This window comes from Hippopotamus amphibius, chromosome 6 (assembly GCF_030028045.1).
Source record: "Hippopotamus amphibius kiboko isolate mHipAmp2 chromosome 6, mHipAmp2.hap2, whole genome shotgun sequence".
Classification (NCBI taxonomy): domain Eukaryota; kingdom Metazoa; phylum Chordata; class Mammalia; order Artiodactyla; family Hippopotamidae; genus Hippopotamus; species Hippopotamus amphibius.
In genome coordinates this window covers 25741156-25768525 of record NC_080191.1, presented here as the reverse complement: position 1 = coordinate 25768525, position 27370 = coordinate 25741156, and the positions used below count along the sequence as shown (strand labels likewise).

The following is a 27370-nucleotide window of genomic DNA, read 5'->3' as shown; positions in this document are numbered from 1 at the left end:
TCTTAAAGTACTATCTTAAGGTGAGGGGGTTTATTTAAGATTCATTTTATTATTTATTTATTTAATTTTGGCTGTGTTGGGTCTTCATTGCGGCACACAGGCTTTCTCTAGTTGTGGCGAGCAGGGGCTACTCTTCATTGCAGTGCAAGGGCTTCTCATTGTGGTGGCTTCTCTCGTTATGCAGACAGGCTCTAGGCATGCTGTCTTCAGTAGTTACGGCACATGGGCTCTGTAGTTGTGGCTTGCAGGCTCTGGAGTGCAGGCTCAGTAGTTATGGCAGACGGGCTTAGTTGCTCCACAGCATGTATCTTCCTCACCCAGGGATCTAACTCGTGTCTCCTGCATTGGCAGGTGGATTCTTAATCACTGCACCACCAGGGAAGCCCAAGGTGAGTTTTAAAAATACTTACAAATCGAAGAAAGGGAAACAGTACCTCAAGCAGACCTTTTAAAAAGTGTTAATTAAATAATAGCATGAGTAAGGATTATTCCCAAAGAAAAGTGCATTTTAGAAATTAGAAACTGGGAGAATGGTAAAAATTTCAACACCGTCAATTCTTCCAAGAAGCTGAGGAAGGTAATAAGGCTAGCAGAGGGGAGGGTTTTGAGGTCCTCCCAGCCCAGATTCTGCCCCTTCACTGTGCATTGGATCTGGATTCAGGATAGACTGATTTAACACTCAGCACTGGACTGCCTCCACTTTTCAGGCACAATAGTTTCTCCTGCTACTGTCATATTTACATTTTCTAGCTCTAGGTCACAGACTAATGTGGGATTTATTTTTTCAGCATATGAATGATAATGCATTAACATTTATTTTATACAGTGTATTTTGATGGGAAATATTTACACCAGGGCTGGTGTAGATGCCATGAAAGGACAGTGAGGGAGCCTTGCTCAATGTGCAGGACTGAAAGTAGTTCTTAAGGCATATCACCAGGTCAAGAGTTAAAACAAGACATGAGACTTATTTACACAAACACCTGGCATGTTTGGCCAATAGGTGTGGGTATGGACACAGGTGTAAGTACACACAGGAAAGACTGAAGTGGTCTCTAACGATCAATTCTTCCCTAGTAAATATGATGTCCTGCGCTAGAAGAAGGTAAAACCTATGGAAGATTTGTAAACTGCCTCAACTTTGAATGTGCACACCCACCCACACAGGTATACCTCAGTAAAAAGGTGGAAACCTCACTAGCTCAGGGTGTTCACACACAGCTTGTGACAATTACTGGCTTATTATTAAGCCATGCTGACCCAGTGTTGACACCTAAGAAGCCAGGCTTAAAAATAAAAACGAGAATTAAAAAAAAAAAGTACGAGAGACATCAGTGATCATTGCAGGAAAGAAGACTACAGAATTAGTCAAAGCAAGTCACTAAACAAAGAAAAAATAGCAACAATAACAACAAGAAACAAACAAGCCAGTGTAAGGGGCATGTGGACATAACAGAATCAAGACTCACAAATAAAAAAACTGAACTAGTAAAAAAGTATCTTCTTCCTGCCGAGTCCAATGTGGCTTCCTTGGTGAATTCTACTTGACATTTAGAGAAGAACTTCCACATTCTTTGAGGAAATAAAGAAGATGGAACATTACCCAACTCAGTTCTTTGAGTGCCACATTACCCTGCTATCAAAGCCAAAGACAGTACAAGAAACTACAAACCAATGTCCCTAGTAATTAAAGACACAAAATCCTCAATTACTATCAAATGAATCCAGCAACATGTAAAAAAGGATTATATATGAAAGCCCACTGAAATTTATCCCAGGAATGAAATATTGGTTTTATGTGTGAAAATCAACCAATATAATACATTATACTAATAGAATAAAGGAGCAATACCACATGATCATCTCAACTGATGCAGAAAAAAGCATGTGACAAAATCCAATACCCATTCATGATTAACAAAAACAAACAAAACTCTCACCAAATTTGGAATAGTAGGGAACTTCCTCAACCTGATAAAGAGCATCTATGAAAAACCTACTGGTAAACATAAGGATGAAAAACTGAATGCTTCTAAGTTTAGGAACAAGGTGAAGATGTCCACTCACAACTTCTATTCAATATGTTAATAGAGGTTCTCACCAGAAAGCAAGAACAGTATAAAAAATCAACTACATGTCTATATACAAGCAACAAACAATCCAACAAAAATAATTCCATTCACAATATCAACAAAAATATTAAAATACTTGGTAACAACTTTTTAAAGAGAAATGCAAGACATATACTCAAAACTGCAGCATTGTTGAAGAAAATTAAAGAAAATCTAAATAAAAGGCGAAGCATTATATGTTTATGGGACTGAAAAAATGATTACCAAAAATTTTATGGAAATGCACAGAACCCAGAATAGTAGGGGAAAAAAAAAGAACTTTCCATGAAAGTACAGTAATAAAGACAATGTAGTACAAGTGTAGACAAATATGTAGATGGAGCAGAATTGAGACCTTGGAAATAAACTTTTATATTTATCCTGAATTTATTTTCTACAAAGCTGCAAGGCAATTCAATGAGAGAAAGAAAGTCTTCTCAACAAATGATGATTTGATACTTAGATATCCACATCAAAAAGATGAATTTCAGCCTTTTTCACAAATACAAACACAGAAATTACTTCAGAATGAATCATAGATCCTAATTCAAGAGCTAAAAATGCTAAAACTATGAAAGAAACCAGGGAAAAAATTTTCTTGACCTTGTGATAGGCAAGAATTTCTTAGGAGAGAAAAGGCAAGGTCCATAAAATTAAAAATGGATAATTTGAACATCTACAAATTTCAAAACGTTTGCACTTCAAAAGACATGATTAAGAAAATGGGAAGATGAGATACAGGCGAAGAAAATATTTGCAAATTATATATTGATTAAAAAAACACGTATCCAGAAGATTACATTCAATAGTAAGAACATAAGCAACTCAATTTACAAATAGGCAAAAGATTTGAATAGACATTTATGACAAAATTATACAAATGACTAATGAGCATATGCAAAGTTTATTTGATTGTTAGGGAAATTCTATTATTCTGTTAGGAAAATGCATAATTCTGTTGTTAGGGAAATGAAAAGTAAAACCACAGTCAAAAAGACTGACAGTAACAAGCACTTGCAAAGCTGTGGATAAGTGGGAATACTCCCATCTGGTAGGGCTGTAAATGGTACAGTCTCCTTGGAAAGGAGTTTGGCGTTCCCACTTTTAGGTGTCTACCCAGAAGAAATTAAAACAGATCCTTTCAAATACATGTCCATGCATGTTCATAGCTTCATTATCCATAATAGTCGAAAGTGGAAATAACTCATATGTCTGTCACCAGCTGAATAGCCAAAATGTGGTTTATTCATACAAAGATACACTCTTCAGGAATAAAAACATACACAATAGGAATACATGCCACAACATGGATGAATTGCAATGTCCAGAAGAGACAAATCGATAGAGGCAGAAAGAAGCTTAGTACGTGCCTGGGTCTGGGGTGTGGGGAATGGGGATTAACTCTCTATCATCAGCCGTAAGGGATTCTGGAGTTGATGAAGTTCTAAAATTGAAATATGGTAATGGTGCACAACTCTGTAATCACTGAATCACAAACTAAAAATGGATGAATTGTTATGGTATATAAATAACTCCCAAGTAAAGCTGTTAAAAGAACCCAGCGAAAGTTTATCTGATATACAACTCAGAACATAACAACCATTTTCACTGCTAATATGGCTCCTAGACAAGCTCCAAACTTTGAGGTAAGTTTCTCCCTTCCTTGTCTTTCATCCCCAAGAGTAGGGTTAGTAGAATAATGGAAGAAATTTGCATAGTTTTGAAGAGGAAAGTTAGACACTTGCACTCAGCTAAAAATAACTCCATGCTCATTCTGCTTCTGTAAAATATGCTTGCTGCGCGGAAAAGGAAAAACAAAAACAGGCTGACCTAGCAATCAAATGTAACCATAGGATGTTTTGCTAAATATGGAATGTTCTGCACCTACTCTTGTAAGTTTCTGTTTGGAAATGTCCATGCTCTGTAAACCAAGTAACCAATCTACCAATGCTAGCTGTAAACATGTGCAGAGACCTCTATAAAAATAAAGCTCACCCTGAGCTCAGGGCCCAGAACTTTGGCGCTTTAGCTCATCTGGGGCCACCGGCTTAATAAACCTGAGTTCTCCAACCCTCTGAGTGTGGTGCATGGTTTCTCGACGGACCGATTTCTGCAACAGTTTCAGTTCAGGATTCTCAATAATTCTGAAGTTAACATAATAGCACTCGGTTTTGTCACAAACATTTGTTTACTCTTCATAGATATTCCTTTAACTTTATCTTCCCACTTATGTGCCTCGAATAAAGCGAAAAAAGCAATAGTTGAATACAATGATGGAAACTAAGTAACAGTCTTACCAAAAATATGTTTTAATAAGCTGTATTCTCATGAAATCTTCAGAACTGGAAGGTGGCTTCCATAATTGGTCAATTACAGCAGCTAAATGAGTAGTTATGGTAAGAAACTTCAATAAAAATTATCATTAAAGTTGGGTTACAAGTATCTCTCTTGAGTAAAAAAGATATAGTAGGTCCTGAGATGCCAATGCTCCCAAGACAAAAACCAGTAAAAACAGGTAAGTTACAAAAATTACATTCTTAAAAACCTTGATCTCTGGAAACAGTAACTACTAGACTAACTACAATTCCAGAGAGGAAAGAGCCCTTTTTTAGTTGAATTATCTTTGATTTCCTTCCCAGAGTGCATTTGCCAATTCTGGGTTTAGGCCAGATTTTGAAACTTTAGGACAGGGTATTAAAGAACTAAACTCAACACCTCAAAGAGAACTAAATACTTCAACTTCCAAGGAGAAGGAGATCTCCTGGTTTCTCAGCATGGGAATTAACCAGAGGTAGAGTTGAATTACATTAATTATATTAAATTATATTAATTATATTAAATAACAACTCAGTCCCAACCAACACAATCCTAATTGGAAACTAAAAGCTAAGAGAAGAGTATTAAAGAGTTTTCAGTTCCACAGTCAGATAGAACAAGGTTTCAATCACTGAGCTAACTAATGCTAAATACTTGCCCTTCAAAATTTATTTCACTTCCCTACACCTCTTGCACTCTCATTTATGAAACAGCACCTACATCATAAGGTTTTGTTAATAAAGGAGACAATTCATACACAATTTTAAACTCAATTCTTGTATGCAGAAGGTGCCAATATTTATATTTTTAAAGCACAAGATTTCTCTCCCGCTAGTAACACAAGCCCTTGCTGAAGAAGAAAGGAGAAAGGAGGAGAAAAGGAATGTTTCTCTCCAGACATACGTTCCTCCTAAGCCCATACCTCATGGAAGTTATGAGCCCCTGGGAGCAAAGGAGTTCAGAAAGGCAGACAGTTGTGTACCAGGAGGGAGCACAGGGAATAAGAAATCCTCTCCTGATGCAAGAATCAGAGTCCATTATATTCTTGTTCAAAGGAGCAAGTTATGAAAGAAATGACCTGTGTTTCTTAGGAAAGATGAACAGAGTGATGAGCAAGTTGAAATAAAAGCAAGTGAAGCAGCCAGTAATCCTAAATTGGGCACAGATTAGCAGAGAGATACCAGTAGGTGCAGGATCTGATGGTTGGAGGTTGAGCATCTGCTCTACTGTGGGCCTCAGACGAACTGCACTGCTTCCACCTCAGCCTGATTAACTACCAGGAACCCAGATTCTGGAGGAGCTGGCAAAAATCAGGAGCAGCTAAAAGCAGTTAGAAAATGTAGCTAAAACAGTATCCTACTCACAGTAGCTACAAATAATATTATACAGGTTTATGAATAAATTTAATAAGAAATGAGTAAGTCTTTTATAAGAACCATGTTCTTCATCAAATGATCTGAAAGAAAACAGAGATAAATGGTAAGTGCAATGTTTCTGAATGGAAAAACTCAATTCGTAATCATGTCACTTTTAAAATTACATTTTAAAGCAATATTAACAAAATTCCAGTATGATTCCTTTATATATAGAGAGATTTATATATGGTATTTATTTAGTTATTTATTGGTTGTGTTGGGTCTTCGTTGTTGCGCGTGGGCTTTCTCTAGTTGCAGTCAGCAGGGGCTACTCTTCGTTGCAGTGCACAGGCTTCTCATTGCATAGCTTCTCTTGTTGCAGAGCATGGGCTCTAGGCGCATCGGCTTCAGTAGTTGCGGCACACGGGCTTAGTTGCTCCACAGTATGTGGGATCTTCCCGGACCAGGGATCAAACCCATGTCCCCTATATTGGCAGGTGGATTCTTAACCACTGTGCCAGCAGGAAAGTCCCACCAGTATGATTCTTTATGAGAGCTATAATTTATTTTAAGTTAAAATGTCAGTTTTGAAAAAGGAAATCACATCAGCCGGATACTGTATCATTATACACGAATCAAATCATGTACATAAAATTGTTTAGAAGATGATGAAGTCTATTTTAGTTTGTAAGAAAATGATGGAATACTCAATAAATAATGCTGGGTGAATTTGTTATATTTGAAAAAAATAGAAGTTTTATTCTTTTTGGAAAATTTAATTTTTATTTAACTTTTATTGGAGTATAGTTGATTTACAGTGTTGTTAGTTTCTGCTGTACAGCAAGGTGAATCAGTTATGCATATACATATATCCACTCCTTTTTTAGATTCTATTCCCATATAGGTCGTTGCAGAGTATTCTTAAACATAAGAATAACAAGAGTGTAAAGCAATTATATTCCAATAAAAATAAATAAATAAATAAATAAATAAATAAATAAACAAGAATAATATTCAGATGAAATAAGATATGGTTCATGAGTATGTGAAAATACTTGAGATAGGGATGCTCATAAGTAAAACACAAGGCCTAGAAGTCACAAAATAAAAGGTTGACTCACTTGATTACTTAAAAATTAAAATCTTACAAATGAAAAAAGTCCATAAGCAGCTTATTTTAAATTGACATTTCAAGATTACAAGTTGATCCATGTTATGACTGCCCCTTTTGCTCAAGAACTTAGGAATTACTGAATGTAAAATTTAAAGATATCCCATAATTGTTTGCCAAAATATTAAGATATCCTGTTTTGATCGGAAACTGAGGAATTCCTGGGGCGGGGGGAGTAAAAAGAGGTCACAGATGCAGATGATGTAAAGACTACCATATTAATATTTATTAATCACTAAGGTTTTTCAATAATAAGCCAAAGGTAGTCATGGATTAAAGTATACAATAAATATATTTCATTCTGAATGTGCCTTCTTAAGATTATTTGTGCTGAGCTTAGAATTTTATTCTTCATTTATATTCCAGATGAACTTCAAAGGGAAACCTCTCACCCTCTGTTGGAAAATATTGGGAAACCTTTCATCTGACACACAGTCATGTGATTTTCCAGTCTCCAGTGGTACCTAAGAGGGACAGCAAAGAAATTGCTTCAGTGAAGTTTTAAGGGTGGGGAGACATGGTAACTTCGTGTTGAGAGAAATATTATTTTTCCCTCTTTTACTTTTCTCCTTCCTAAGTTCCCAGTTAGGCCTCCACATGGCCGTGACTCACCCACTTTATGGCAGCAGGTGAGCAAACTCACCACTGCATTTGTACTGTAATTAGATATAATTAATGTGCCTTCAAGCACCTGGGGAAAGAAGCAGTTACTACCAATTGATCACTGTTTTGTTCCAGGCTAACATTTGTTATTGTAGTTTACAGAGGTACCTTAAAAATTCCATAAAATCACTCAGCTAATATTTAGAGATGATGACATGAATGTCCACAGAGTTTTTTATAAGTAGTCCAAAGTTATACATTTATAGTAGCAGAGTTAAAATTACTCCACCTTCACCCACTTTAGGTGTGAGACAGCCTTAAGCTAAACTTACAGAGATACTGATTTGTGATGAAAAATAGCAGCTGATAGGAGGAGCAGCAATAAAAGAAACACTGATTTTAAAAATATACTGAAAAATAAACAACTGAAATTGAAAACAAAAACAAAAACCTAGTGCAAGAGTGGTAATGCTGATGCAAATGATATTCAAGTAGGTAACATCAAAGAGAGAAGTGTTTGGGTCTCTGCAAAATATACATATAGGAATATACTTCACTTCTACAAAGAAATTTCGCTCATTCCTATTTTTTTATTAGCGATTTTAGTGCCTCATTTTCAGGTTTTCTTAAAAACATGGGAACACAGAAAATTGTCCTTTATCAAAGGGAAACAAAATGCCAGTGCAACAATATTGGCAGTTGACAATGGCCTTAGCGTCTAGAATACACTAGGGTGTGCTGGGGCTCACAGTAAAGGGTATGTCCCCCCTTTAGTTACCAGTGCTTCTTATTTTTAAAGAGAAAGGGGAAAGTTATACTCGAGATGAAGGGATAGTGATACTTAGAGAAATACAAAGCCAGCGTTTGTTGCTATAGCGGCCTATAACCTTATAATTAAGGTCAAAATCTATGTCTCTAATTTTATCTTACATGGTTTCCATGTACTGAGTTAGAAAATAATAAAATATAATTTAGAATGAGTGTATAAAATTATACAAACATTTTCATGTGGTCCAATTTATCAGTTGTATGAAGAATTCATTCATTCTACAAACTCAAATTAGATAAATAAGAGGTCAGATAACTGTTTCTATAAATTTTATGATATGTGATTCTGATACAATAAAAGACATGTAATAGCCCCTCCCAATAACAAAAGAAGGTCAAATTTGTGTTATTAATTCTCCCTGTGGGGCAGTTCAGAATAAATCATGGAGATAAAACATAAGGTTTTTTGTTTAACAAACCTTTCATCAAAACATCATCAGATTTTGTGGGCTTGTTAATGAGGTAAAAGAGTCTAACATTAAATGACCACTAAATGAACAACCACTTTTTGCCAGGCACTGTGATAGGCATTGGTAGATTGTCAAGTGTCAAGTAGAAGAACTTGTGATTTTAGAATATTCATCAGATACCCTCAGGGACAAGGTAACGTAGTTTCTTGGGAAGCACGAAGCAGAAATCATGGAAATACAACTAACCACATAAGAGAAGAGGGCAAACTGGACTTCATTTTGGAAACCCTGGAAGGAAACCCAGAGGCTACACTGTGGTCCACTTGCACCACAGTCTAAGAAAACCATTCACCGCTAAACCTCATCATTTCAAAGGAAATAGCCTTCTGCTTTTGGCCAAGGTTGGTTGTTTATTTTATTTTCGTAATTTGCTACTGGGTCATACTTCATATTCTCTGCTTAACAACATCGTCCATGGCCTCCTGACTCAGTTCTTTCCCCAGAAATTTGCAGAATTTTAACACAGAACTTCTGAGATCCTAAAATAAATCAGAGTAAGAGCATTATGCAAATTTTAAGAAAGAAGACATACATATATCACAGCTAAATATCATTATGAGAATGAAAAATGTAAGTGCGTAAGCTGTTTTTAATTTTGATTTGGACAGTGAGACGTGACTTTCTTATCCCTTCTTGGTAAATAAGTCTTTGATTTGCCTACCTTTACAGTGCTTATTTGGTTGTATTTTAAGAGTGCTTATGTTTCATTTTACCTGTGTATACTCAGCAAACATTTTGGGAATAGCTACTATATGTCAGACTGCCCTGGGTGATGGTACAAATGAACAGAACAATAACAATAAAGTCAGTGCTATGGTGCGAGAGTAATTCTGGAACAGAACTCAGAGAAAGTTTCAACAAATAAGAGAAATATGTTCTGGGACAAAAAGGAAAAATAGGAATTTTCTATAAAAACAAAATTGGAGTTGTATAATCTAGACAAATGAAAGAGTATGTGCAATACAACAGTTGCATGGAATGTGTGAGATGTTATATCACAGAAAAGTTAGAAATTCAGTATCCCTTGGGCTTCAAGTGAAGAGGCCTGGGGTGAGAATGAAGAGAGAAGTGTCTGAAGGCACAGGAGGGGTGATATTGTGAGGAGAGTACTTGAAAATTTCTCTTGTAGGTCATGTGGATCCAACAGGAGAGTCTAAGCTTAACATCATGACCTGAGGGCAGATTTTAACCAAAACTGTTTATCAATATTCAGCAGGTGGTAGTCATTTGTTGTTGCCTACAATTCAGCTACGTCTCTTCTCTCTTGGCTAAAGGGTCCCTGGTTGTGTTCTGGCAGCAGTGCCCAGGCTTATTCCAGAAATGAGCCTGATTGACCAAATTTCCCCATAGAAAGCCCTTTTTCTTTTCCAAGAGATTGGTCTCGGGTGGTCACATCACCCAATTTGGCATTGAAAAAAAGGGAAGCCTCTGATGGATTTTCCCAACACCATTTACTGAAAAGACAAGGCTTTCCCCTTTATATATTCTTGGTTCCTTTTTGTCAATTAATTGACCTTATATGTGTGGGTTTGTTTTTCAGCTGTGTATTCTGTTCCATTGTTCTGTGTGTCTGTTGTTATGCTGATACCATATGGTTTTGATTCCTATAACTTTCTAATATAGTTTGAACACTGGAAGTGTGATTCTTCTAGCTATGTTCCTCTTTCTCAAGATTTCTTAGGCTGCCCATGGTCTTTCATAGTTCCATACAAATTTTAGGATTATTTGTTTCTGTGAAAAAATGTCATTGGAATTTTAATAGGGATGCATTAAATCTGAAGATTGCTTGGGGTAATATGGACATTTTGACACTATTAATTCTTTCAATTCATGACCATGGAATATCTTTCCATTTCTTTGTGTCTTCTTCAATTTATTTTATTAATATCATTGTTTTTAATGTATATATCTTTCAGCTCTTTAAATTTATTCTGAGATATTTTATTGTTTTTGATGCAATTGTAAATGGGATTGTTTTCTTAATTCTCTTTCTGATAGTTTGTTATTAGTGTTAACAATAGTGTTATTAGTTGTTATTAGAAAAGGAACACTGTTTATATATTGATTTTGTATCTGACTTTACTAAATCACCAAGCAAACAGCAACATAGTCCAAAGTAGCTCAAGGGGAACATTAGAAACCAGCTAAGAATGTACAGCCACCAAACAAACCCTCAATCAAGAAAAAAACAATAGTCAAGATGGTAAGATAATTCTTAATAATTTTGTTCAATTTGCCTCAACTTTCCTTAGTGCCACACTAAGTGATTGGCAGAAACTGTCAGATTCCCATTTCCTCACTTGGAATGAAATAAGGAGAATGGAAAATTACACAATAGGCTAAATAATTCACAAGAAACTTGTTTCCCTCTCACATAACTGGAGAAGTGAACAAATGATGGAATACTTTGAATGTGAGGTTTGAGTTTGATGAAAGCTGTGGCAGGTGCCAGAGTGGGAGGGAGCTACAGTGGGACGGTAAAGCCATGGGTATCAGGACCAGATATTACAGGCAATTGAATTCAGTAAAACCCTTACAGTCTGAGAAGAAGCAGGCATGAGACTCCATGGGAAATTAAGACATTTAAAATGAACTATGTATACATGAGAACTGGGGAAAATGCACATTCCCAGGCCTGGGGAAGACACATGTCCAGAAAACACCTTAAGCCTCTAACCACACTGGCTGATTAGTGAAGGTCTTCCCCTGCATGGAGGCAGGTTTGCAAGACTGAGGTGGGTATTTCTTTCTTCATATGCCCAGTTTTTAACAAAAAACCTCAAGCCATATATAAAGAAATAGGAAAATTTGCCACAATCAAAGGAACAAATTAACCTCCAGAAACCAACCCTAAGAAAACACTGGCTTTAAATTTATTTGACTAAAATGTTAAAACAAGTAAAATAATTTTCTGAAATATATCAACAAGGTAAAGGAGAACACAGAGAAAAAAGGTATTAGGAAAATGGTTAATAAATAAAATGAGAATATCAACAAAAAAGATAACATTTATAAAAAAGAACCAAACAAATTATGTACTTGAACTGATAAATTCATTAGAGGGGTTCAACACAAGTCTTGAAGAGTCAGAAAAAAGAATCAGAAAACTTGAAGGCAGGTCATTTCAAATCTGATGAGCTAAACTAAAGTAGAATGATTAAAAGTAAATTCAGGAGAGGAAAAAGATGGCAGCGAAGTAGAGGGACGTGGAATGCATCCCTCTCCACAGATGCATTGGGAATACACTGAAGGACGCAATAATTCCCACAGAGAACCAGCTAAACACCAGCAGACGGCCTCGGACGCCGGAAAGGACCGCAAGGAGCCCGACATGACCGGTAGGGAGGCATCTATGACGGCTCAAAGAGGGTGAAGCGGCGGAGCTGTGGCAGACGGGAGGGAGTGAGAAACATACGGAGGGTCCGCAGCGCAGCTCAGCGTTCCCGGATCGGGACGACGATCCACAGCTGAACAGAGGGTCCGGGAGCAGGAGCGTGGGAACTGGAGAGCTGGTTCAGGGTGAGAAACATTGTTGCCAGTAAGGTGATGGACCAAGAGGACAGGAGGGAAGAAGTCCGTGGCAAGAAGTGCCCGTCCCTGAGAGCTGTCCGGCTATAATGGCAGCTGGAGGCTGCAGGCTCACGGGCGGGGGGAGGAGCCGCGCATGTAGTCCCTCTCTCTCTTTCGGGGCCTCTGCAACTGGCAGTGGAGAGACGCCCTGTAGGCCACCTAAGGCGCTCAGGGATAACAAGTACCCTCAGGCACTCGGGCGGGGCTGGATTAAAACCCCTTGGAATGCTGGCAGCAGGGAGGCTGCCGAGAGAAAAACAACAACAACAACAACAACAAAAAGAAACCCGAGAGAGGCCCAACTCTAAGACTTTCTGTTTATGCCTGAGCCACCAGCGTCCCTCTGCAACAGGCACCTCCAAGCCTGACTGAAACAACAGTGCGCCACTGCTCACTCACTCCCAGGAGAAGGAGCCACTATTGTACCCTCTCCCTCCCCACACACCATCGCTTACAGACGAACAATAAGGGAACCTCTGCTGGTCACAGAATAATGCAAAAAAACCCAAGGCGAGGAGAAGGACACTTACAGCTGAGACTCTAAGGAAACAGAAATAGTAGTATCAATACCTGTTGAACTGGTCCATTCTGGGATCAGTGCTGGGTTTTTTTTTTTTTTTTCTTTTTCTCTGTCTCTCTTTTTTTTTTTTCTTTATTAAATACGATCTTAGCCCTAAGGGATCTGCAAGTTTTATAACATAATTTTTAATGATATATTTTATTCTTTTCTTTTTTTAACCTTTTTATATACTTCTATATCTAGCTAAGTTTTTGGTAGTACGGACAATATATCTCATACTTTCCTTTCATCCCTATCTTTTATACATTTCTATTCCTTTCTTTTAATTTGCATATTTCCAACCACACTATCCTCTTCTGTTCTCCTCTCTTCCAGCCATTTTAAGTTTATTTTATCATAACATACTTATAAGCAACACTGTCGATCTGCTCAGACTCCTTGCTCTATTCTCCAGATGACGCACTGCCTTGGTATTTAATATTAGGTTTTTGTCTTTATCTTAGTTCTTAGTACAGTTGTCTAATTACATTCTGAGAATCTCCATTCTCTCTGGTGGTACTCTGGCTCTTTTCTATATTTGATCCTAGCTTACAAAATCTCCCTGGATTAATGTTTGTATGTGTAAGGTGTTATTTGTTTGTTTGTTTGCTTTTGCTTTTGTCTCTGATTTGTTCTGTTTCAGTTGTCAATTTCTGTTGGGTTTCTCTTTGAATATCTGATAGCACACTGGGGTTCTGTCAGGTCTTTCTAGAGCCTTATGTCCTAATGGATTCAGTAATTGTGTGTCTTATACATGTATGTGTTTCCTAGACTTAATATTTGTTTAATCCAGTACTTCGACATTAGTCTGAGGCTTGGACAGTCTTCTATAAACACCTCTATCGCCAGGACAAGCAACCCCAAAAGTTTGCACAACCATGAGGAAACAAAGAAACACCATGCAGGCAAAGGAGCAGGAAAAAAACTCACAAGACCAAATAAATGAGGAGGAAATAGGAAAAATGCCTGAAAAAGAATTTAGAGTAATGATAGTAAAAATGATACAAAATCTCTATAACAAAATAGAGAAAGTACAAGAAACAGTTCATAAGAACTCAGAAAACAAACAGCAATGGATAACAAAATAACTGAAATTAAAAATACTCTAGATGCTATAACCAGCAGAATGACTGAGGCAGAAGAATGAATAAGTGAGTTGGAAGATAGAATGGGGGAAATAACTGCCACAGAACAGGAAAAAGAAAAAAGAATAAAAAGAATAGAAGACAGTCTCAGAGACCTCAGGGATAACATTAAGCATACCAACATTCGAATCATAGGCATCCCAGAAGAAGAAGAAAACAAGAAAGGGTCTGAGAAAATATTTGAAGAGGTTATAGTGGAAAACTTCCCCAACATGGGAAAGGAAATAATTCACCAAGTCCAAGAAGCACAGAGAGTCCCATACAGAATAAACCCAAGGAGAAATACACCAAGGCACCTATTAATCAAACTAACGACAATTAAACACAAAGAAAAAATATGAAAAGCAGCAAGAGAAAAGCAACAAACAACATATAAGGGAAAACCCATAAGGATAACAGCTGACCTTTCTACAGAAATTCTGCAGGCCAGAAGGGAATGGCAGGATATACTGAAAGTCCTGAAAGAGAGAAACCTACAGCCAAGAATACTCTACCCAGCAAGAATCTCATTCAGATTTGAGGGAGAAATCAAAAGCTTTCCAGACAAGCAAAAGTTAAGAGAATTCAGCACCACCAAACCAGCCTTACAACAAGTGCTAAAGGAACTTCTCTAAGTAGGACACACAAGAAAAGGAAAACACCTACAAATACAAACCCAAAACAATTCAGAAAATGGTAATTGGAACACACATGTCAATAATCACTTTAAGTGTAAATGGATTAAATGCTCCAACCAAAAGACACAGACTGGCTGAATGGATACAAAAACAAGACCCTTCTATATGTTGCCTACAAGAAACCCACTTCAGACCAAGGGATACATATAGACTGAAAGTAAAGGGATGGAAAAAGATATTCCATGCAAATGGAAGTCAAAAGAAAGCTGGAGTAGCAATACTCATATCAGACAAATTAGACTTGAAAGTAAAGACTATTACAAGAGACAAGGAAGGACACTACATAATGATCAAGGGATCCATTCAAGAAGAACATATCACAATGGTAAATATCTATGCCCCCAATATAGGAGCACCTCAATACATAAGGCAAATGCTAACAGCTATAACAGGGGACATCGACAGTAACACAATAATAGTGGGAGACTTGAACACCCCACTTATATCAATGGACAGATCATCCAAACAGAAAATAAACACACACAAGCTATAATGACACATTAGACCATCTCAACTTCATTGATATTTATAGGACATTCCATCCAAAAATGACAGAATACACTTTCTTCTCAAATGCACATGGAACATTTTCCAGGATAGATCACATCTTGGGTCACAAATCAAACCTCAGCAAATTCAAGAAAATTGAAGTCTTATCAAGCATCTTCTCAGACCACAACGCCATGAGACTAGATATCAATTACAGGAAAAAAACTGCAAAAAATACAAACACATGGAGGCTAAACAATATGCTATTAAACAACCAAGAAATCACTAAAGAAATCAAAGAGGAAATCAAAAAATATCTAGAAACAAATGACAACAAAAACACAACAACCCAAAACCTATGGGATGCAGCAAAAGCAGTTCTAAGAGGGAAGTTTATAGCAATACAGTCCTACCTTAAAAAACAAGAAAATGATCGAATAAACAACCTAACCTTACACCTCAAACAACTAGAGAAAGAAGAACAAAGAAACCCCAAAGTGAGCAGAAGGAAAGAAATCATAAAGATCAGAGCAGAAATAAATGAAAAAGAAAGGAAGGAAACCATAGCAAAAATAAATGAAACTAAAAGCTGGTTCTTTGAGAAGATTAACAAAATTGATAAACCATTAGCCAGACTCATCAGCAAAAAAAGGGAGAAGATGCAAATCAACAGAATTAGAAATGAAAAAGGAGAAGTAACAACGGACACCTCAGAAATACAAAAGATCATGAGAGACTACTACAAGCAACTCTATGCCAATCAATTGGATAACCTGGAAGAAATGGATACATTCTTAGAAAAATACAATCTTCCAAGACTGAACCAGGAAGAAATAGAAACCATGAACAGACCAATCACAAGTACGGAAATTGAGACTGTGATTAAAAATCTCCCAACACACAAAAGCCCAGGGCTAGATGGGTTCACAGGCGAATTCTATCAAACATTTCAAGAAGAGCTAACACCTATCCTTCTCAAACTCTTCCACAATATAGCAGAAGGAGGAATACTCCCAAACCCATTGTACAAGGCCACCATCACCCTGATAGCAAAACCAGGCAAAGATGTCACAAAAAAAGAAAATTACAGGCCAATATCACTGATGAATATAGATGCAAAAATCCTCAACAAAATACTAGGTAACAGAATCCAACAGCACATTAAAAAGATCATATACCATGATCAAGTGGGGTTTATCCCTGGGATGCAAGGATTCTTCAATATATGCAAATCAATCAACGTGATACATCATATCAACAACTTGAAGGATAAAAACCATATGATCAAACTGAGAAGAAGCGAGAGAGTAGCACAGACATATATATACTACCAACTGTAAAATAGTCAGTGGGAAGTTGTTGTATAACAAAGGGAGTCCAACTCAAGGATGGAAGATGCCTTAGAGGACTGGGGCAGGGAGGGTGGGGGGGACTCGAGGGGGGGCGTCAAGGAAGGGAGGGAATATGGGGATATGTGTATAAAAACAGTTGATTGAACCTGGTGTACCCCCCAAAAAAAAATAAAAAAAATAAAAAAAAAATACAGGGTAACCAGTTAAAATTGTATTTCAGATAAACAAGTACTTATTAGTCCCAAATATTGAATCAGATAGACTTATATGGCTCAAAGTGAGTGGCATTTGACTTCGAATTATGTGACCCCAAAGTCCAACTCTTTCTACTCCACCACTGAGTGAACACCACTCCTATACTGAAACCTTTGTTGGGGATTACGCCAGCACCAGTCCTCTTCTCATGTTAATAAAAGTTTTTGTTTTATTTAAAAAAAAACAAAAAAACCATATGATCATCTCAATAGATGCAGAAAAAGCTTTTGACAAAATTCAACATCCATTTATGATAAAAACTCTCCAGAAAATGGGCATAGGAGGAAATTACCTCAACATAATAAAAGCCATACATGAGAAACCAAAAGCCAACATCATTCTCAATGGGGAAAAACTGAAAGAATTTCCTCTAAGAACAGGAACAAGACAAGGGTGTCCACTCTCACCATTATTATTCAACATAGTTTTGGAAGTTTTAGCCACAGCAATCAGAGAAGAAAAAGAAATTAAAGGAATCCAAATTGGAAAAGAAGAAGTAAAATTGTCACTCTTTGCAGATGACATGATATTATACATAGAACTGCTAGCACTAATTGATGAGCTTAGTAAAGTAGCAGGATACAAAATTAATGCACAGAAATCTCTTGCATTCCTATACACTAACAACGGAAGAGCAGAAAGAGAAATGAAGGAAACTGTCTCATTCACCATTGCAACAAAAAGAATAAAATACCTAGGAATAAACCTGCCTAAGGAGGCAAAAGATCTGTATGCAGAAAACTTTAAGACATTGATGAAAGAAATCAAAAACGACACAAACAGATGGAGGGACATACCATGTTCCTGGATTGGAAGAATCAACATCATGAAAATGACTGTACTACCCAAAGCAATGTACAGATTCAATGCAATCCCAATCAAATTACCAATGGCATTTTTCACAGAACTGTAATAAGAAATCTTACGATTTGTATGGAAACGCAAAAGACCCCAAATAGCCAAAGCAATCTTAAGAAGGAAAGATGGAGTTGGTGGAATCAGGCTTCCTGACTTCAAACTATACTACAAGGCCATAGTGATCAAGACAGTATGGTACTGGCACAAAAATAGAAAGGAAGATCAATGGAATAAAATAGAGAACTCAGAAGTAAGCCCAAACACATATGGGCAGCTTATCTTTGACAAAGGAGGCACGAGTATACAATGGAAAAAAGACAGCCTCTTCACTAAGTGATGCTGGGAAAATTGGACAGCAACATGTAAAAGAATGAAATTAGAACACTTCCTAACATCATACACAAAAATCAACTCCAAATGGATTAAAGACCTACATGGAAGGCCAGACACTATAAAACTCCTAGAGGAAAACATAGGCACAACACTCTATGACATCCATCAAAGCAAGATCCTTTGTGACCCACCTCCTAGAATCATGGAAATAAAATCAAGAATAAACAAATGGGACCTCATGAAACTTAAAAGCTTTTGCACAGTGAATGAAACCATAAACAAGACTAAAAGGCAACCCTCAGAATGGGAAAAAATAATTGCCTATGAAACAACGGACAAAGGATTGATCTCCAAAATTTGCAAGCAGCTCATGCAGCTTCATACCAAAAAAGCAAATAACCCAATCCACAAATGGGCAGAAGACCTAAACAGACATTTCTCCAAAGAAGACATACAGATGGCCAACAAACACATGAAAAGATGCTCAACATCACTAATCATCAGAGAAATGCAAGTCAAAGCCACAATGAGGTATCACCTCACACTGGTCAGAATGGCCATCATCACAAAATCTGGAAAGAACAAATGTTGGAGAGGGTGTGGAGAAAAGGGAACTCTCCTGCACTGTTGGTGGGAATGTAAGTTGGTACAGCCACTGTGGAAAACAATTTGGAGGTTCCTTCAAAAACTACAAATAGAACTACCATATGATCCAGCAATCCCACTACTGGGCATATACCCAAAGAAAACCATAATCCCAAAAGAAACTTGTACCATAATGTTTATTGCAGCACTATTTACAATAGCCAGGACATGGAAGCAACCAAAATGCCCATCAACAAATGAATGGATACAGAAGATGTGGCACATATATACAATGGAATATTACTCAGCTATAAAAAGGGATGAGATGGAGCTATATGTAATGAGGTAGATAGAACTACAGTCTGTCATACAGAGTGAAGTAAGTGAGAAAGAGAAAGACAAATATTGTATGCTAACTCACATATACGGAATCTAAAAATGGTACTGATGAACTCAGTGACAAGAACAAGGAAGCAGATACAGAAAATGGACTGGAGAACTCGAGGTTTGGGAGGGAGCAGGGGGTGAAGGGGAAGCTGAGACGAAGCGAGAGAGTAGCACAGACATATATATACTACCAACTGTAAAATAGATAGTCAGTGGGAAGTTGTTGTATAACAAAGGGAGTCCAACTCGAGGATGGAAGATGCCTTAGAGGACTGGGGCAGGGAGGGTGGGGGGGACTCGAGGGGGGGAGTCAAGGAAGGGAGGGAATACGGGGATATGTGTATAAAAACAGTTGATTGAACTTGGTGTATCCCCCAAAAAATAATAAGTAAATAAATAAAATTTAAAAGAAAAATAAATAAATAAATTCAACCTAAATGGACCTTTGGAATGTTTTCAAAGAGGGAAATATACATATTACGGGACTTTCAAAAATGGAAGAAAAAGTGAAAGGGGTGGAGAGCCAATCTGAGGAACAATCACTGAAAAAAATCTCTAAATATGAGGAAAGACATGGATCTAAGCTCAATAAACAAGTATGAGAAACCCACAGAGACCCACAGTATGACAGATTCAAATTGCTGAATGTCAAAGACAAAGAATCTTGAGAGGAGCAAAATAGTGTAACTTGTCAAAGTATCTGCAATAAGATAATGATCAGATTTCACAGCAGTTACTTTGCAGCCAGGAAGAAGTGGGATGATGTGTGAAAAGTGCTGAAAGAGAAAAACTATCAACCAAGAATTCTGTGCACACCAAAACTCTTGTGAAAATGTGAGAGGAAGTAAGACAATCCGAGATAAGCAAAATTTAAGGTGCCATTACCACTAAGCCTATCCTTACAAGAAATGTAAAGGGAGTCCTTCAAGTTGAAAAGAAAAAGGGCACAACAAGGTAACTCAAATCCAAATGAAAATACAAACACTTCCAGTAAAGGCAAGTACATGGACAAATATAAAAAACTATATTTTTATAATTTTGACTCATAATTCCACTTTTATTCTTTTATGGGCTTTAAAGAAGAAAAGCATAAAAATTGTTACTAAGGCTTCACAGAATTAAATAGACAAGAGATAAATGCCTGATTCCAAGTAATGTAATAACATATTTCCTAGTGAAACAGCCCATAATTTGCATTGAAATTGTAAAATTTTTATTAATATATTTTCCCTTACATACTTAAGAATAGTTCTAACCAATTTCTCTGTTTTTGTATAAAATGCAATATATTGAATTTCATGGCTGAAGCCCATTAATAAGACATTACTTTAAATTGAAAAAAAATTGACCTGCTTTAACAATTCAAGCAGTAAAAATGTATTAGTGAATCAACATATTAATCAGAAATCACAAAATGGTGAAGTTCAAATGTGTTTTGTTTGGTTTATGCAATTTTTAAAACAGCGTTGACTGGATACCAAATGTAAGCATTATGGGGTTTCACAAGAAAGCTATGTTTCAAGAATCTCTTAAAAAAATTAGAACTTGCAGCACAGGGCCACATTCTTCTCTGGCTAATTAGCCATATCTTAGTGGGGTCTCACTTCAGTGCTTCCCGGTGCCCTTTCTTTCTTTTAAGCTGTGGGTACTCCACACACGTTTGCCTTTGTTACTACACATGTTTACATGAAAGGAATCACAATTGATGTCTGTGTACAGTGAGTAAACAGCCCTGAGGAAAACAAGTAATGAAGGGAGGAGCAGGAAATTAGAGACACAGAAAGAAATTTCAGAAGTAGTTAGGTACAAAGATAACTAGGAGAATGTGGTTCACGGAAACCATGATAAGAAAGGGTTTCAAACAAATAATTTTTTTAAAATAAGAACCTTCTCCTCTTACCTTTTTCATCTCCTCATACATCATGAACAGATTTTAAAGTCATGTCTGTGTTCATACCAGCCTCTGATGTGATCAAACCAAGGGCTTCCTAACACTCTGGGGAAATGAATAAGTAACAGAAGAGGGCTTCCCTGGTGGCGCAGTGGTTAAGAATCAACCTGCCAATGCAGGGAACACGGGTTCGACCCTTGGGCCAGGAAGATCCCACATGCCGTGGAGCAACTAAGCCCATGCACCACAACTGCTGAGCCTGTGCTCTAGATCTTTCGAGCCACAACTACTGAGCCCACGTGCCACAACTACTGAAGCCCGTGTGCCTAGGCCCATGCTCTGCAGTAAGAGAAGCCACCACATAATGAAGAGTAGCCCCCACTCACTGCAACTAGAGAGAGACTGTGCACAGCAATAAACACCCAATGCAGCCAATTAAAAAAAAGAAAAAAAAAGTGTAACAGAGTGAAGATGTTGCACCTATTGAAGAGCAAATCACCACCTTTCTTTTCTGTTCTGGAATCCTCAAAAAGACAAATATTGCTCCCACCACTGGACAACTATGCTACCTTTTAAAAATGGTTTTGTGGGGAACAATTACATGATTTTAATAGAAACCTGCCTTTGCGAGATACGCTGTCTATTGGAAAGTGGGAATGTAGAAATAAGGATCCCTAATTGTAAACATGTCTTTAAAATAAGTCTCTTCTCCTACTTCCTCTACCTGAAAACATGTGTCTTTATTTGCCCTCTTATTGTCTATTTCAAGATCGTGGGTAGTGACATTAGCTACCTACAATGGGTCAGAAACAGAATTTAATCTTCCAAATGACTGAGAGCCCCAATTCCACATTCCAAAAGTCTCTTACCTCATCTATCCTCTTCAGTGTCGAAATGAACATTCCACAGCTGCCTTGAAGGCCTCCCCCAGGGCCATGACAGAGTACAAAAAACTACACCCACCCTGAACATTAGCTATTCTGGAACACGTGCATCAAGCATTGGATCTAGCTGAGTGGAATTCCTAGATTGTTTTTGGTTCTCTTACGATCTGGTCAAAATGGTTTCCTGAACAATGTGCCTTTGCAACCTTGACAATCCCCAAATGGTCCTGCTGAAGTTAGAAAATCCACCGGGTGACAGATTAAGTGCACAAGCTGACGGAAAATAGTGAGCACTTAGGTGCATTCTTCCTTCTAAGATAACCCTTCACCATGTGCCTAACCCTATTCCCTATGTTTGAAAATTTGGCAAATGGCAACATTGCCTCATAAACATGTTCCTTGATAAATAAATTTATAGGTACCTTTTCCTTCTAGAAAACTTTTCATGAAATGTTCTATGTTATCTGAAGATTATTCTGTAGCTATCAAATTTGAATAATGAAAAAATGAGATCAAAACATCCTTAGGGTTTCTGTAGATGGAAATGACCTGCAGAGGAAATAATGAAGCAATTTTAACAATGCTTGGTTATCTTTACATTTTTTTAATCCTACATAGCATTCAATTATATGAATGCATAATAATTTATTTCGTCAGTTTGCTACTCATTTAGGTTGAACAATTTAGCTTGTTCCCAATATCTGCCATTACAAGAACTGATGCAATCACATTTCCATGACATTTTACATGTGCTATCATGTAGGACTAATTTTTTAAAATGAAATTATTTATTTGTATATTTGATTAATATCACAAATTACCTTGCATAGATGTTCAGTTTACCCTTGGTGAGCATTAAGTGATATTTGGTACACAGTCAAGATAATATTGGAGATCAGTGAAAAAAGGAAAGCCTACTTAATTTTGGAATAATTATCCATATAGAAAAAAAGAAAGAAAATATGTTTCTGCTTCACACCGTGCACTAAAACACATTTACAGTTGGATTAAGGATTTGAATATGAAGGCAAAACTTTGACATCTAAGAAAATAAAGGATATACTTGTGATCAAATCATGAAAAAATATATTGTAAAAATTTTCAATGTTTTGAAATCTTGATGACATGGGGATAATTTGCTTCAAAAAAATATACAATACCAGTTTAGGAAAAGGCAGGTGATTTAAATAAACTGATGAGAAAACAAAAAAGTGGTAGGACTATAAATAAAGCTGACAGTGTCATATATATTTATAATATACTCAAATCAAATCTTTAATTATTCAGTTAATTTATATTTTTAAGCAACTTGATAACATAGGAAAACTACAAAAAGCTTTGAAATTTATTTTACAAGACTGAAATTACAGTGATACAAATCAAATAATGATAGAACAATCACAGAAAATTAAAGTATATTTTTAAAATATATGCAGATAAAAATTCCTGAATACAAGTTAACATAACTTACCAGCACTATGTTAAAACAAGTATTATAGGGACTTCCCTGGTGGTCCAGTGGTAAAGAATCCATCTTCCAATTCAGGAGACACAGGTTCGATTCCTGATGAGGGAACCACTATCCCACATGCCGTGGGTCGACTAAGCCGCATGCCACAACTACTGAGCTCACCCGCCTCAACTAGCAAGAGAAAACCCACATGCCACAACTAGACAGAAGCCCACGTGCCACAACTAGAGAGAAGCCCGCATGCCGCAATGATAAAGATCCCCCATGCTTCAATGATGATCCTGCATGCCGCAACTAAGACCCAATGCAGCCAAGAAATAAAATAAATTAAAACAAATATTAAAAGCAAGCGGAATATACTCCAGGAATAAAACATCATTAAATTATCAGGGAATTTTTATTTCACTATGGATTAAAGGGCGGGAAAATGCATGGCATCTTTAGAATTGCCAAAAAAGGCATTTTATGTGATTAGACCTTTTCTGAATAGTGCAAAAACTAAGAATAGAAGAAAATTCTTAACATTTTGTGCCACAGAAAGCAATTTCAAAACAAAACAAAACACAGAAACAAGAAAAGACACTAAAAATGCTAGTGTCAAGGACAAGAGAAGAACATTACATCCACGCACAGGGAGATAGGAAACATGTTTCTGGGATGGGTGAATGATTTTTCACTTCTGTCAGAGAGATCAAATTATCAGCAGGGCTGCTAATCTGCCTATCTGCAAATATAGCCAGAAATATGCAAAAATGTAAACATAGAGATGCTCAAAATTTGCATGTCTCACGTTTGTCTGTCAGTCACCCTATTATTCTATTTTTTTTTCGTAGACTTCAGCTACTGAAATTTTCTTAAGGTGTAAATATTATAAAGGAAAATAAAATGTGTTATTAATTTAAGATGAAATATATTCCAGAGAATAGAAGAAAAATTAATAAAAATAAGAGAAGAGATTAAGGCAGCCAAATGTAATAGAGAAAAAGACCAAGGTCTTTTCCCTTATAACAGCAAAACATAAATAGAAAAGACATTGTAAAATATTTCTAGTTCATTATAGCCTAACAAAAAAACAAAAAATTGGAAATTGAGGTAAAATGTGTAAAAAGCATACATAGAACAACATAGTACTTTTGGTGGACATGAGAGAGGACCTGATACATAACGGTGATAGCATAATACTGCATGGAATGTTGGAATATTGCAAAGATAATGATTGTCTCTAAATTATTCTATATATCTCATCAATTCCAATCAACATCTAAAAATTATTGGGGCAATTAATATATGAAATGCAGTTGATGAGGATTTACCTTATTGGTTATAAGATTTAAAACGGTGAAGAATTGCCACATGTTAAACATGGGTCCATTTTTGGAAGAAAGAATGAAGAATCAGAGAGAGGGACTGTGGAAACAGTGCTCAAGAATGAGACTGATATTACCTAGCACATCGGCAGAGATTAATAATTCCTATTAATGCTGACTATGTAAACAAGCATTCTTATACACTATTTGATGAAATATAAATTGATACACTAGAGAAGGCAATGTATAATGCCTACCAATTCTTACAATATTTGGAAAATTTAATCTGGAAATTCCTCTTTTAGGCAAACATTTCACCAGGTCAAAAGAGTGCAAAGATCTTCGAGAATGTTTATGTGATATATACATTTGCTGCAACCTACTGATCCATCAGTATAGATTTGATATTGCACAGTTACACAATAAAATTCTACTAAACCGTTAAAAAAGGTAGGATTTTATGGCCCAACATAAAAGAATTTTGCAACATATCATATAACTATCCTGCAAACAATGTGTGTGGTGACCTCATTTATGTATATATGTTTATAATTCCAAATATAACTTTAATGTGTAAAATCATAGATATTACCATAATCACATTTGAAAGGATGTGGTGAGTGGAGCTGGAGAACAGAGGACAATATTTGAACAAAAAGTATTTTTGTTTAGAAAAAGGTCTATAAGTTCTTTCCATGACATACTTTAGCTTTTTTGTTCTTGAGGCCTTTGGTGCCACAGAACATGGGATGAGGGAAACAAAAAGGCGAGGGGTTGGTCTCTTGACATGGTCCACTTTGCGTAGATTGTATTCCAGAAAGGGGACTCTATCAAGTGTTTCCATATTTTCAGTTCTGCTATGGTGTCCCTCAAAATATATCTAGCTTAATATCTGCTGGCTCCAGATGGTACCTGTAAAAATAAATAATCTTGTTTTCAATTCTGAATTATTTTTTAATCAAAGTTCCATAGGAATGCCATCATCTCAAAATTACTTGGAGTTTTTATGTCTTTTAACCACTCAGGGGACATTAATGAACTTGTCCAAATGTTTTTTGGTATGTTTGTATTTTACATTAAAATTGGTAAAGATAAAATCAGAGGCTCTTAGGTCTTTCTTGACTCTGAAGAGCTGGGGTTGTTCCAATTCCGCGATAGTAGTGATTCAGATTCATCCTTCAGTTCCTTCTCTATCCCCTGTATTACAAGTAAGGTCCTTTTTTAAGACTAAACAAGGTCTTAAATTTCACAGTAGGCAGCAAAAAGGAGACACTGGAGCATTTTCATGAAAATCAGGAATTTTTTTCCCTATTGACTTAGACTCCAGTGTATGATGTGCTTTGAGGCACATTAACTACTCCATACAACACTGCTTCAATGGCAGCAATCACATTGTGGTCTAAAAAGTACAATTTTAAAAAATAAGCTCTTTTGGAATATAAGATTGAGGTCAGTTTAATTTAGTTTAAAATTATCTCATCATTAGAAGGAAATACAAAGTAATTAGGTTCCTAACTGCAAAGCGTATTAGGAATTAATTCTGACTGAGATATGCTGCTAACAAAAATCCTGCTGGATTTTTTAATATTTTCTTCCATTCTCACACCAACCCAACAGGCCACCATTTACTGATAATCTCCTCTTGGTTCAGTATTTGAGCTTTTCATATGTGCCATCACAAATGACAATATATGCATTTCAAATGGCCTTCTGTGATAGAAATTTGAGATTTATGTAACTTTTTCTAATCCTAAATAGTTGTCTAATTGTCAGATGTACTATTCTCGATGCCTGGAACAGACACATTTGTCCACATGTGTTATCAAATCAGAGTGAAGACTCAGATGGCCCACACCCCAAACTTACCAGATTTTGGATATGTAATTACAAAGACATCATCATCTCTAATTTCAAAATCATCTAGATTTTCTAGGTCAACATCAAGTAAATAACGTCCCAAATAACAGCCTTTAAAGTTTAGTAAATATATGTCTGTGTTGTTCATAAGTATCACCTACAAGTAAAAATAGATAAAATTCAAGTTTCGACTATTTTGCAATAACGACTTCCTGAGTGTTTAATATGTGCCAAGCACCATTGAATGTTGTATGTGTATCAACTCATTTACCATAAAAACAAGCTTACATATAGTAAATCATTTAAACTTCACAGGAACCTACTGTTGCTAGAGGTACTCATTACTATTGGGTGGGCCAAAAGGTTCATTCGGTTTTTTCCGTAAGATGGCTCTAGTAGCACTTAGTTGTCTTTAACTTAGTTCAAAGCAATGTTGTTGGATTGTATATGACAGCTGTCATATCAGCGTGCATTTAAAAAAAGGCTTATCAAAATTGGCAAAATTTTGTGTACCCATTTTAATATTGAAGATGGAAGAAAAAAAGCAACATTTTCAGCATGTGCTTTCTTATTTCAAGAAAGGTAAAAATGCAAATAAAATGCACAAAAAGATTTGTGCAGTGTATGGAGAAGGTGCTGCGCCTGATCAAAAGTGTTAAAAGCAGTTTGCGAAGTTTCATGCTGGAGATTTCTTGCTGGATGATGCTCCACGGTCAGGTAGACCAGTTGAAGTTGATAGTGATCAAATTGAGACATTAACTGAGAACAATCCACGTTATACCACGCGGGAGACAGCCAACATGCTCAAAATATCCAAATCAAGTGTTGAAAATCATTTGCACCAGCTTGGTTATGTGAATTGTTTTGATGTTTAAAAATGAGGAAAATAAGATAGT

General features: G+C 36.5%; 1 pseudogene; it reads right to left on the bottom strand.

Annotated features, from left to right (window-relative positions):
* Positions 1-9163: 9163 nt before the first annotated feature.
* Positions 9164-26622, bottom strand: LOC130854872 (amine sulfotransferase-like; annotated as a pseudogene).
* Between the last annotated feature and the right edge of the window lie 748 nt (positions 26623-27370).